This window comes from Apaloderma vittatum, unplaced genomic scaffold (assembly GCF_000703405.1).
Source record: "Apaloderma vittatum isolate BGI_N311 unplaced genomic scaffold, ASM70340v1 scaffold5824, whole genome shotgun sequence".
NCBI classification, from domain to species: Eukaryota; Metazoa; Chordata; class Aves; order Trogoniformes; family Trogonidae; genus Apaloderma; species Apaloderma vittatum.
This window is the reverse complement of record NW_009710837.1, coordinates 1-13,505: the sequence shown is the minus strand read 5'-3', so window position 1 is coordinate 13,505 and position 13,505 is coordinate 1.

Sequence of the window (13,505 nt, the reverse complement as noted above, 5' to 3'; positions counted from 1 at the left end):
CTGTTTTACTTTGTTCCTCCAAAAGATAAATTGTTTAGCCCTTCAAATCACAGTAGGTGTCATTGCTAGAAAAGCAGGCCCTACATTGAACGTGTAAAAATGAGGCAGAAATAGAAGAAATCCTTCAGTTTAGCAACCAAGGAAATTCTGTTAAGAAGCACTTAACTGCTCCTTTAAGTACCCTTTAGCAAACAAAAAAAGCTACTGTATTTTTATTTAGCAAATAAGCGGAAGTTCTTCACAGCTTCCAACTTACAAGTTACCTATGCTTTGCCATCACATGGAAAAGTCTTATCTTTCAAGAAAGGAAGTCCCAGAGAAGAATACAGTTCAGCTCAGAGCCAGACTCATATCATAAAACACATCAACGCAGTTGGCAAGCAATCGTTTCCAAAACTTCCCTTAGTATTGCTTCTCCTAAGCCTAAAGAAAGCCAAAAGAAGTTTCACTAGGCATCTGAAACACGCATTCTTCCTCAAGAGACTTCATTTTATCAAGATTCTCTTTTAAAAGCATTTTCGTTTCTTGCTATATGTTTTATCAAGATTCTCTTTTAAAAGCATTTTCTTTTCTTGCTATATAACCTCTCATCTGCAGCTAAGCAGAAGTGGCTATTTTCCTGTCCTTTATCAATAGTTGTAATTTGGACGCACTTTTTTCTTGACTCATACCACGAGAATTAAGCAAAGCCTGAGTCTAGTGTCCACAGGTTGTTTCCATCTAATCATGCTCACAACACAACTGTAAGAAGTAAGACTTACCTATTCCCTGCTTCACACTTTGAACTTCAGTACTCAGACCAGAATTGGTCTATTAAAGTAGCAAATACCAGGATGCTACTTTTATTACACCTTGCAATTTCAAAAAAAAAAAAACCACATTTAATCAATATGCTATTAATACCTCATCTAATTCCCTCTCAAGATACATGCCCAGAAAACTGTTTCACAATCTGTCTCAGTTATTACTAGCATTCAGGACAAATCTGCCAGCGACTGATCTACCAAATACCTGAATCTATATCCAGAAAATAAGGAAAATAAATTTCTTCCAAATTCCAGATGTCCAAGATACTGGCCAATTCTAAATTACTAGAGCTTCAGCCTTGCAAATTTACAAACATGAAAGTTCAATATTAATACAGAAAATCAAGGTCTTACTACTTTAACGATCACAATATTCAGTAAGTCCAAGCTGCATAACCTTTTGCAAGATGTCAGTGAATACTGACATCTACAAACTCATTTTATCCCAAATACTGGGCATAAGCAAGTCCCCAAACCCTGTCTATGTGGCAACAGCACACATAAGTGACAATGTACTTTCTTTAAGGCCAAGATTGATAATTTGTGGGTTTAAGATCTTAAATTTTCATCTATATGGACTGAAAAACTAAATAAAAAGCAGCACTATGAAGCACTTCACTGTACTCTCTATTACCAGAGATACTTACTTTTATTCAAGAGAAGAGAAAACACACCTTGAATATATCTAGTAGTACTTGCTCTGTGCTGACATGACAAGCAATATATTTCTCAAAGAAATATAACTCTCAAACAGGTAATGCAAGATTTCTAAACCAACCCCTACCTCCCCCATGAGTAAAGAATAAGCTTTTTTGCCATTTCCACCTTAAGAACAGCTAACTTGCTGTTTCAGTAATTTAAGAGCTGTTTTATAAGTAGTTTAACTGGCTGTGCTTGGGGGGTAGCATAGACAGCAGAAATAAGTCAATCACCTCTACACCCACAGTTAAAGTCCTATAATACGTACTACAAAACTATATTACAACTAGGACCACACACAGGCCCTTACATTTCTTTTTGCATTAAGCGCAGCGTATCATTTACTAAGCATGCTTCCTCACCTACTTCTGCTCTAGGAGTTAATGGAGAAGACTGAGTCATATATCCAAGCTTGAAATAGTTTGAAGAGACCAAAACATAAGCTCCACTACTACTTCTTTCATAGTTGTACTGCTCCCACTACTACAGGACCTTAAGCATATGGTTGTACAGATATAAAAGAGACAAGCCTTTAAAAAGCATACATTTCACATGGATGTTCTCAAGGATGATTTTCCATGTTGCGACTTTGCAGAAAGCTACATCCAAATGCAAAAAACATATTTTTTTTAGCTACTAGAAAAGAGGATGCTCATGGTACCTTGTTTTTCAGGATACAGGCTTTAATGAGCTGGAGGCTTATTTGTTTTAAAAATCACCCCACTTCAAATGAACCTTGAAGAAAAAACTTCCTTGGAGAATAAAAACAAACAAACAAACAAACAACACTCCCTTAAATGAAGCATTGAAAAAACTATTTCACAGGCATTAAGCTGTAACACCTACCAACAACAGCAGTGCAGGAATAATAACAAAGACTGTTCAGCTGTCACAACAGTGGCACAAATATAGCATGAGAACCTTTCCAACTTTGCCTTCTACTGCTTAAAAGTCAATGGTTTCTGCGAAATCTATACTTCCCACTACACTTCCATTTACTAAGAAGTGGCACAACAGGCATCAAACATTTGAGCCTCAATGAAGTAAAAAGCAAAATTAAGGCTGCATGCATTTATATATACACAGCAATACATACAGCTACAATTCTTCTTAAGTGTAAAGCAAGAATATCATTGGAAAGCCAAAGAATTCAAATATTGGTTTCCATTGCTAAGTTTAATCCCATACTAACCTCGAATTTCTTTACCTTTTAAAACTCTAACAATATTCCATTAGGATTTCATAATAAAAGAAAGTTGAAAAGATTGAGAATGTTCTCCCTCTCTCTTCCTAGGAGATTCTTATGGCATAAGGAACCCACTACACTCACGACAACGTAACAGGAGCACTTCTTTCCTACTGGCAGTGGAAGACACACGCAGGAACATTTTAATGTAAATTTTTTTCCTGTAAATTGTTTTTGCACAAAGACTTTTCTATATAGACTTCAGAGCTTCACTGCCTTACACCACTCAAGCTCATAATGCTTTGGATTCAAAGGAAGTCTGCTGTTGATCAGGTTCACACACCAAGATAACCCCATGTTTCCTCAGCACAAGAGGCTCAGGGAGGTCTGGAAAGTGTGAAACGGGGAGCAAACTGCTACTGCACTGCTGCCAAAGGGATTAGTGCCCTGATTTTGTTTCTCTTTCAGAAGTGAAGCCTGAGCCACCTTTCTTATTTACAGACTTTTGATTCTAGCCTCTTATTTTTGCTGCCAGATATGAAAAGAATTCAGATATTGCTGAAACAGCACTTCAGCGCACTAAATTACAGCAAGAGTTGGGGGGGGGGGGGGGGGGGTACTTCCCCCAAACCTAAACAAGCAATTTCCAAAACATTAAATGGCTGCAGCCATTCCTCCATGGAGGTCTGCGCCTAATACAGGACAAAACTATGTAGCAGGACAAGACACAGCAGTGAGGCCAATTAAAGGAGATGGCAGTAATCCCCAACAAGTATGCAGAGATCATCACATTTCAGATACCATGTAAAACATTTTTTTTTTATTACATCACTGATCCAATAAAAAAAATGGTCTACGTTTCCCCTACACAATTTCACAGCCTTTTGCCACATAAGCAGGATTACAATAATGTAAGACTTCAAAATATTCCAAGGCATTTTGAAAAGTAGCATAGAAAAATATTCATGTACTTTTTACTGAAATAATATTGACCTTAAAGCCCTAGAAATAGTTACATCAAGAAATCATCTATTGCCCGAAAGGGTTCCGGCACAAGTTGTCTACATAGCTTACTGAAAATCTGCATCACATAGGAAAAGCCATTTACGAATAGATGCCTAAATATTCACTGGATCACTAGTTAAATGCTGTGCTCACATACCAAATATTCCCAGATCATCCCAAGTAAGTGCCTGGAGATTTTGAAGACAGGCATAGGCATCAAAGGAAATTCCATATCTCATGCAATCAAAGCATTAAATCAGGCTGGTAAGAGCAAGTGACACCGTAAAATGCCACCTAAACTACTTGTGTTACATGTTAGGCAAAACCAGTGACAAAAAGTTACAATCCCAAATCTGGCCTATAAGAGAAAGTACGAAATAATTTCAGTGTGAAGATTAAAGCAGAATTAGGAAATAAATGAAGCGCTGTAACCTACCGCTGCTCAGGCAGATGGAAAAAGACAGCCAGTAGCTCTCCTACTTATAAGATCCCACACAGTTGCAAGCTATTGAGTCAGAAAAGAGGAAAACCCTTGTGACTGATAGGCACCACGTCTGCAGGAAAAAAAAAAAATCAGCGTTTCTCTTGCTCGTACAGCAAGGAAACAATAGTTCAGACTAGAATCCCATTTAAAAATAAAAATCCTCATCTATTACACAGCATCTGCTGAAATAAACCACTAGAAGAGCACATACCTTAAGGTCTTGGGCTTTTTTGGTGGGGGTGGGGAGGGGTGGGATGTTTTTTAAAATATCAGAATGAAACACAGTTTAGCGCAAGCTCTTTTTTTTCCTGATGCAATGGCCTGCAACAGCCAGAAAAAAAACAGAAATTCCCTGTGGAAGCCATCATGAGGCCAGAGTACACCCTAACATGAGCTTTGATTTACAGATGTTCAAGCTTACATTAATCCTAGTTTCCAGATACTAGGGTTTCCTTTAGTCTTTTAAGGGGATGCTTTGCCATTTTCCTTACAAACACTTAAATTAGTAAAGTTTCATAGTTTCTAACACTTGTGCACAATTAGTGAGATTTATTTTTGAAGCCTCAAGTTTCAGCTTTTCTTTTGCAGTCTCGGAAATTACAGGTGTTAATCAGTGCACATCTCTTCATAACAGAAGTTGTCATGCTCCAAATCAGAATTTAAGCTTACAATTCTGAAATAAGATAAAAACATCAATGCTTCCTAACAAAGTATTTCAGTACAGCTACAAGTACATGTTAATTACCTACCGCTTCTCTCTAACGTTAAAGGTTAAAAAAATGATTCCAAGTACTTGCATAGTTAATATGTTCCTCATTAGGGATTAATCTCTGCAACAAACAAACCTAGGCACAGAAACTTGAAAGACTTCCTGGGCATTGCCCTGGAAAACAAGGCCAAATGCAGGCAAGACAGGCCCTACAGCTATCAAAAGAAAAGTTTAGCATTTTTCTTTGCTCAATGAACTTCTGCAGCTGAAATGCCTAACTGCCTTTCCTTGCCAAACAAGCTCCTCCAGATTTCTGTCCAAGTCCTAGTGAAGGATAGCCTTGTGAGCCAAGTGGCCAACAGCATTTCACAGATACCCTCTGACAACAGCCAAGTATCATTATACTATACTGAACACCAGGAAACATGCATGTTTTCCTCATGCTCTTTCCCAAGACTACATAGAATTATGACTCGGAGTAAACTCATTATAGCACCTACAATATAAAAACCCAAGCATGGGGCAAAACTTCACTATGAACAGGTATCATGTGTCTATATGTGACAAGAGATGGCAGCAGCAAAAGAGCAAAGGAAACTATTAATCCATACACGAATGGAAAGACAAGGAATAGGATTAATTAGTGGCACACAAAGGAGCGGAGTTACCCTCATTCATATCAACTTGACTCTACTAGAAGAGTTAAATGAAACTGCAGAAATTAAATGGAAAAAGTCAGCTTAAAAGTGAAAACAAGCCCTTAACTACTGGAAATCCACCATTCAGCTTTGCAAGCAAAGTCAACAGGATAACACTCTCCTACTGACAAAAAAACTAAAGGGTACATGCAGACTCAGAGATTACAAGTACTTTTTGATCCACTGCACTGGCCACCACAATTATTACTAAAGCTTGCCTTCATCTTACCGCTGAGATAACAACCTAAATCAAGTTACCCTAACAATATTTTAGTTAGGATTGGGTTTAAGCTGTCTGTAAAGACAAAGCTTAAATATCAGAAAACACTGTACAATTAAAAAGACTAAAAAGAAAATCATTTGCATAGGGCAGAAGAGTAAGTCAACACAACAAGAAAGTTGCATCACTACTGTGAACTCACTGCCCACATTCCTGCATAATCAGAAGACTCTTTTTTGCTGAGGCAACTTTGGAGATATTTCATCATTTACATGACACCAGCTCTTTTAACCACCTTCAAAGGAACATCACTGTCATTAAGTTATTTGCTTAGGAAAAAACAACCAACAACCTTGACCTTCAAAGACTGAAAAGAAGCTGAACATCTGTTTCCATGTGTCTGGTTTTGCATTAGTTTTAGACCAAGTAAAACTAATACTTTTAGACAGGCCTTTACCCTAGAGTGTGCCTTCCCCATCTTCTGTATATGTGGGTCGTAAGTCTGATAATAAGCATAAATTTCTAAACACAGGCTTATCCAAAATTAGCAAGTTACCAATGCTGAGTGGCATATTTGTAGTTGTTTTCACTTGTATGTATTAAGATAAATCAGCATTCTTTCTTTCAAAAAAAGTTTTCTTAAGAGTAACTGGTTTAAAATGCTATAGAACATAACCCTCTTTGGAAGTTAGTTACTTAATTGTTCAAAACCACGTACCACCAAGCTGTTCTTTATGTGGGTTATGAAATTGAAAATGCAAGCATCTGCTGGCTCAGCAAGGCTATTCAAAACATGAAAAGAAAGCTGTGGCCTCTTTCTCATTCTTACCTATGAAAGAACGTGAACACAACAAACTTTTCTCTTTAGAGTAGAAACAGCCACTTTGTTTTTCCTGTGTAAAACATTAAAATTACACATATCTGAGAGTTTGAAATTAAAAGAAAGAACTGCATTCCTTCCTCAGACCAAGAGGTGATGAGTGTCCATGCGACCACCAGCTATGCAACCCACCCCTTCAGTTGGCAGTGCTTAAAAAAATATATAAAAATCACAGCCTCAGAAAAAGGCCATCCTCTCCTTGCTTTTTCCTCAAACTATAGAGCAGGGGAGGGCAGACGGGTCTTCCATCCCATTCCCAGCCACGCTTTCCCCTCTCATCAGCTCAGGTAATCCTGGGGCCACAAGGCCTTGCAGAAAATACTTTTTTGGCAGCAAATCAAATCACACACCTGAGCTGCATGGTTGGCACACAAGCAATGAATCCAGTGCATCTGAGGCAGCTGGAGACAGTAAGACCACAAGGTTTGAAATGCCCAACAGCTCAAATGGATTAAGTCTGATGTGAAACTACACCTTAGCTATTTTCCCCTAGTAAGACGAAGGAAGTTGGTGAAGCTACCTAATTACATGAGACAGCAAGGAAGTAAAGTTTGACTAAAAGGGTAATTGCTTTTTATTCAGGCTCCCAAGACAATAATTCCATTTTTAATATTAAAGAGTCATGCCTTCTCTTTCAAGTTTGGCTAGGGAAAAAGAGGAGTGAAGTAACTACCAGTGAAGCAAAAGCTTCTGGAAAAGACAGCAAACGTAACTCTTAACCTCAACCAATTCTAGAAAAACAGAACACCTCCTTTTTCTGCAGGCAGATTTATTAAAAAAAAAAAAACAAACAAAAAAAAAAAACAAAAAAACCTACAAACCTAAGCTTACCAACTCACCATAACCTAAAAATTCCCAATTTAAAAAAAGATCTAGCAAAACTTCAAGATAAAAAGCTTTTGTTCTAGCTAGTAGCTGGCAGCACAAGGGTCTGGAAGAAAGCCATTCTTCAAGGTTCAGTTTAAGTTTTGCTGCTTCCATATTCTATGTATCTCTTACTGTACAAAAATCAAAACACATAAAAACATCATTTAGATCATTTCACAAAATACACTTTAGACTGTCTGTAATCCTGAAAAGCAAGGATGCCCACCTACATTAACTACAATTAAAATCAATATTTCATCTTACAGCACATATCTAAAGAAACATATTTCAGTGTTAAGATGGCACATTGCTGTTTAAATCTCCACTAGACTATCGTAAAAGACAAAAAAAAATCCCAACATACAGGAATAATAAGTCATCAGTGCTGCAAACATCAGGATCATCAAAACACACATCTTCTGCAAGGTATCAACTGCTTTCTGACCAGAACCCCACCATACTACACTGTACATTTTTAGCAAGCCAAACTTAACTCCTGAATCAATTATGTGCACATGTAATTTGTATGCAGAAAAATTACTTCCTCTGTGAGTCTAGGGGAATATTTTTGTGGAGTCGGAAGGAGGAAGAAAAAGGAATATTTTGCAAGCATCAAGTGTTACTAAACTGTATATTTTGTCCAGAACTGTAACATTCACTCCTAGGCAGCTTTTAAGTGACAAATAGCAAGAACAAATGTACAGCAATGCACATGAGCCCAAAGTCAGAAAAACATGACAGTACTAACACAATGAAAACCAGCAAAGGTATGCAGAGCTGTCAGCTTGACTGGCTCGATATTATGAGTGTTAACGATAACAGCAAAGTTTAACTCACCATAAACCTCCCTATTCTGAGCAAGGCTTTCCAGAGATCTTCAGAGAACTAGAAGAATGGTTTTGGCAATTTCTGACAACTTGCAACATACTAATTTTCATACTTTCCCTAAAGAGCAGTTAAACATAAGGTCTGGGTGCCTTCATGAAGGCAACACAAAGAGAACCAAGATTTCAGCAAGAAAAGTTTCTTCTAACAATTCCCTTTGTGTACGGCAGGGCTTAATGGCTTATGTTGCCATTTCCACAAATATTAGAAGATCCTTGCGGTCTTCTCACAATGATGCTTTTCTTTAAAAAAAAAAAAAAATCCAACAAATGCATAAAAATAGTTTTCTTATAAATATGAAATATCTGTGTTAAAAACTACATGTTTAGGAGGAACAGAAATACATATTTACACAATAGATTTCTGTAATGGAGAAATTATTTTTGCATCATTCTACTCCATCTTTCAGTACAAATTCCTGGCATCTTCCAGATGAGATGTGCAAAACACAGAATTCATGGGCTTATCAGCTGTTATTCTTGACGGAGCTGCAGAAAGCTTTGTTTGTGGAAATATTTTTGAAAGGCAGATAAAGACAGTTATTGTAAATCTTCTGGTATACAAGATGTTTCTGAACTGCAGGTGTTTGTAGGCTTTCTAGCCTTCACAGACTTTTCCTGCACAACATTACGATTTTACTTAACATGCTGATAAAACAGAGCCAAATAGAACAACTAGCAGACAATGCCAGCAATTTAATTTGCAGAAAACAAAGCAATATATAGCATCAGCAACAGTCCTGTAAGTCTTATTTTAGTAGCAGTGTTCACTCTTGGCTGCAGAATCACAGCTGGCAACTGTAACTACTAAAGCAATATGCATGAATGACGAGAGGCAACAGTTCACAATATTAAAAGGCACAAGAACTAACACACCTAAAGACTATCTACTGGAAGCTAAGAAGAGGAAAAACACATGAAAAACTAACAATATCAAGCAAAAAGATCCAAATTCCAGGCAGGAAATAATTTGTGACATACAGCATACAGCACACTTACTTGGCAATCTATAGCAGCAGCCTGAGGCCTGAAGTCAAAGCCCATTTACATAGTTTACAATAGCCTTTCTTCCCATACATTTTAAAAAAATAAATCTATACTACATTTACAAAGACAGTTGAGCAGAATCTTGACACAACTTCTGCCCTTACAGCTCTAAGAACTAAAGCATAAAACAGAACTTCAAGGAGGAGCTAGACTACACATCAGAATACCTATCCTTCCATTATGAGAGACAGAAAATTCAGACACCTCATATTTTTATTGAAAGATTTGCTATGTAGTTACATTTTTAACTGATTGACACAATCATTAAAATTCAAAAAAGGAAACAATTAAAGCAACTTCTACACAGCTTAGGAACTATTTACGACCCAAGACACCCCTCGCCTTTACAAAGTGCCTCTCTAACACACCACATCCAATTTTTCCTTCAGTGACTACACAGCTGACCACTCTGAATAAACATGTTCTTCATTGACAGGTGGCACAGCAGTCAAGCACTGAATGAGAGAGTTGCAAAGAGGCACAGAGGTGCTGGCACAGTAGAAAACAGAAACAGATTTGTAAGCACACCTGTTCAGGTAAAAATCTGCATTCACAACAAGCAACAGCCCTGCATTCCCATTCTCTCCCTATTCACCACAGCTATCATCTTGCTCAGGATCTTGTGCCTATGTACTTATACCTTATTCCCACAACAAAATTTATCCTCACCCTCATCTACCAACACACTTCCCAGTCACACATCAACCAGGACAAGGTCATCAGTATGACCTTGTCCTAGTTTCAGCTGGGATAGAGTTAATTTTCTTCCTAGTAGCTGGTACAGTGCTGTGTTTTGGATTTAGTGTGAGAATAATGTGGTAACTCACTTATGTTACAGTTGTTGCTAAGTAGCACTTACCCTAAGTTAAGGATTATTTTTTTCTGTTTCCCATGCCCTGCCAGTGAGCAGGTACACAAGATGCTGGGAGGGAGAATGGCCAGGACAGCTGACCCAAATTAGCCAATGGGATATTCCATACCATTGAACATCATGCTCAGTATAGAAATTGGGGGGAGTTGCCAAGGGAGGAAATCACTGCTCAGGCACTGGTCAGCAAGATGGCGAGCAATTATATTGTACATCACTTGTCTTTTCTTGAGTTTTGTATCTCTGTTATACTAATTTTCATTACAATTATATTTTATTATTATTTCATTTTAAACTCAATCCATGAGTTTCACTTCCCATCTCTTCAATTCTCCTCCCCGTTCCACAGGCAAAAGGGAAGAGTAAATGAGCACCTGCATGATGCTTACTTGTTGGCTGGGGTTAAACCACAACAGACCTCTGCTTTACTCAGCAGAAACAAGGCAGGAAGAAACTACACAACAGAAATCAAAACTATGAGGGTGAGGGGAGAAAAGAAAAGAAGACTTGTACCTTCCATAACTTGTCTCAATACATCACAAGACAAGCAGAAAATTTCCTTCCTGTCACATCAATTCTCAAATCAATATTCGCAACATAGACATACCACCTGCATCTTCCCACATCCTTCCTCTGCACTGCAAGTTAACTCCTGTGAGCCGCCACATGCTTTGGGACCCGCAGCCAAAAGGGATGCAAAGGATTGTACCTGTAACAAAGTTGTTGGGGAAGAAGGGAACAAATAATACTTCATGGCACAGAACTGCAGATGCAGGAGGCAAAACCAAGTGGCTGCAGGAGGCAAAACCAAGTGGAAGCCTTCGATCCCATGGTGCCGTTCCTCTCACTCCACTGGAATGAAAGGGAGACTGATGGAGGATGTTGAAGTGTAGCTTCAAGCTACAGATGCAAATACATAATGCAGCTTCTCTCTCTCTCTCTCAGGAACACAATGTTCACAGGTGCATCAGCTACAACAAACGCTATCAGCAGGTACTTCTGCAGACAAAGCCTATTCCAAAACGTCACTGGCCTTCCAGGTACAACCTCACTCCCATGTCCTCAAACTCCCTGCTATGAAATACATTCAGTCTAACCATCTTGATTTTTCTTCTCAAACACGCATCTGTGTGAATTCTTCTTCCACATTATCCCTGCCATTGCCATACAACCATGTAGCCCTGCAACACAGTACTGCCACTGCCTATAGCAGCCCAAAAGCTCTGTGCTGTATTTGCAAGGCCTTAGGACTAAAGCCTGTCAGGCTTACTTTGGCTGAACTTTTCTTGACCTGCCTGCAACTGTTACTTGATTTAGCTGTGACAGCAACTTCTCTAATTGACCAGGTGCCTATGCCTAATTGGTTTGCCTTTTGTTTACCCGGGCATGCTGCAACCATAGTTTCATATGGATAGCAGTAACAAGAAGTTACTCTGTATGGAACAGTAAAGAAATAGTCACAACTCTACAAGGACACAGTGGAGAGAAACACAGGCCTGGCTTGGTAGCAGAGGCCTTGAGAAGTGGAGACACAGGATGCAGCAGGGAGGAGAGCTGGCATGGGATAAACAGAGATGGCTGGTACAGGACTTGGCACTGAACACCCCACAACTCACCAGCAGTCAGCTAAGAGGAACACAGACCTGGACAAAACTGTTTTTAGGAGTAAAAAGTAAGAAATAAAAAGTACTTAATATATAGTGCCTTCTACATATTTGGATATGACACGGAGCTGCAAAACAATGAAGGGCGAAGGCATGTAAGCATGTTAGCAAGCATATAAAAATGATCCCAAGTGGATTCTAGAGTGAGGAAGACAACCATTAATACAAATTATCATATTGCACCTTATGCTGGCAATTCACCGTAAAAGCTCACTACCAACAGGAAGAAAGCACTGACCTTAGGATACAGAGCAGCAGTGCGACAATCAGGGTAACTACTTCAACTGCATTACCACCTGTCCTTTTCGCTTTTTTTTATTGTAGCGATTAGATCTGAACTAATAATCACTAGGCTCTTAAGATTTAAACTACTCTGACAACAAATTTTTGGCCTTTTAAGGTATGCTTCAATGTTTTAGACATAAATGAGAGAGGCCCATGCTCAGTAATTTACAGACAAAAAAACACATGTGGAGATACACAAAAAGAATAAGGTATCCAGTGGGCACCAAGACTCTCAAAGTTTCGCCTACACTCCAGCTGCTGTCACTGGTAGGGCCCTAAGCATCACTGCTTCAGTACTCCAAGGCTTCTCCATGATTCCGGCATCTATCACACCAGGTACAAAGACGAGCACTAGGTCTTCTGTCCTCTGGAGCACAAAGATCCAACCCTTCCCTCTTCTTTCTCAAATCACGCTTGACTCATCTCCTCACCAGAGCTGCTCCCAAGACATACCTGTGAAATACAGCCCATGAAACAAGCTGATAATAACAGACACTACAAAGCAGCGTACATGGTATGGCAAAAGGTGTGAGGGGAGCAAAACACCTCGCTAGCAAAATTGTCACTACTCAAAAAGACCACAGAAACTAAAAGAGTTTACATCCTAACCTGGTAACCGTTAATAACCTTAAGTCATTAACATGGACCTCTTCAGGCAATACAGATCTAGGTAGTAAGAAATGCTTAGAGATGAAACAGTACTTTGGAAAAATACCCATCATAAGGAGTACTTTCATAAGAGAAACACTTAACAACTCAGAAAGGATACACAAAATGAAGAGTCTAGGTAAGGAAAAAGAGAGTCATAGTTTCTAGTTCCTATACATTTTAAGATGCCAGTTTTCATTTAACTCCTTGTCAGTATTAACAACTAAAACGCTCTCTAAATTGATTGTAGTCTTTGTATTTATTACTTTATAGTGACAAGTAACAGTATGTTCTCTCCTGCTAGTGGATATATACACAATGGTATTCAGTAGTGTTCCATATGGTTAATATAGCTGCCATTACAAGAATCTCTTACACGCAAGAAAAGTTCACAGACGGGGCAGTATCCAAGATGTTACGTACCTAACTGCAGAAGTGATCCTCTCATTGTCCGACCACTAAGATATTTATCATTTGCATCTTTTTTTAAACACGTGGAAATCATTAGGTTATAGCAAGATCTGTAATACTATCTCCCACTATAAGAAAAAAAAA